Source organism: Neodiprion pinetum, unplaced genomic scaffold, assembly GCF_021155775.2.
Source record: "Neodiprion pinetum isolate iyNeoPine1 unplaced genomic scaffold, iyNeoPine1.2 ptg000136l, whole genome shotgun sequence".
NCBI classification, from domain to species: Eukaryota; Metazoa; Arthropoda; class Insecta; order Hymenoptera; family Diprionidae; genus Neodiprion; species Neodiprion pinetum.
The window spans coordinates 30,001-31,304 of NW_027184536.1; positions in this window are offsets into that span (position 1 = coordinate 30,001).

Sequence of the window (1,304 nt, forward strand, 5' to 3'; positions counted from 1 at the left end):
CCGCTGCTCCGCGCTGGACGCGGAGCGACGGGTCGACGCCTCGGCGCGAGTCGGTCGTCGGGGCGGTTTTAGCCGGCGACTGCGCTCGTCGCGACCGCGGCGAAACGCCGGACCCATCGGATCCGGCGTCAGCACCGCGTTCGTTGTCACGACGATTGTGTTGCGCGCCGCGGCAACCGGGCCCGACACGTTACGTCGTTCAAACTTTTGTGAAATTTTGTTCGCGACACGTGGGCGTGACACGCCGCTCTCGCGGCGAGACAGCCCCGCGCGCTTACGAGTCGCTGCTTCGGCAGTACGAAACGTTAATGATCCTTCCGCAGGTTCACCTACGGAAACCTTGTTACGACTTTTACTTCCTCTAAATGATCAAGTTTGGTCATCTTCCCGGCAACATCGGCAATGCCGAGACATTGCCGCGTACCAGTCCGAAGACCTCACTAAATCATTCAATCGGTAGTAGCGACGGGCGGTGTGTACAAAGGGCAGGGACGTAATCAACGCGAGCTTATGACTCGCGCTTACTGGGAATTCCTCGTTCATGGGGAATAATTGCAAGCCCCAATCCCTAGCACGAAGGAGGTTCAGCGGGTTACCCGGGCCTTTCGGCCAGGGAAGACACGCTGATTCCTTCAGTGTAGCGCGCGTGCGGCCCAGAACATCTAAGGGCATCACAGACCTGTTATTGCCTCAATCTCGTGCGGCTAGAAGCCGCCTGTCCCTCTAAGAAGATTTATTTGTACGCCGGTAGTAAAAACCGCCCGACCGAGGCCGGGGGCCTTCGAGATACGGAAGGTACGCCTATTTAGCAGGCTAGAGTCTCGTTCGTTATCGGAATTAACCAGACAAATCGCTCCACCAACTAAGAACGGCCATGCACCACCACCCACCGAATCAAGAAAGAGCTCTCAATCTGTCAATCCTTCCGGTGTCCGGGCCTGGTGAGGTTTCCCGTGTTGAGTCAAATTAAGCCGCAGGCTCCACTCCTGGTGGTGCCCTTCCGTCAATTCCTTTAAGTTTCAGCTTTGCAACCATACTTCCCCCGGAACCCAAAAGCTTTGGTTTCCCGGAAGCTGCCCGCCGAGTCATCGGAGGAACTTCGGCGGATCGCTAGCTGGCATCGTTTATGGTTAGAACTAGGGCGGTATCTGATCGCCTTCGAACCTCTAACTTTCGTTCTTGATTAAAGAAAACATTTTTGGCAAATGCTTTCGCTTCTGTCCGTCTTGCGACGATCCAAGAATTTCACCTCTAACGTCGCAATACGAATGCCCCCATCTGTCCCTATTAATCATTACCCTCGG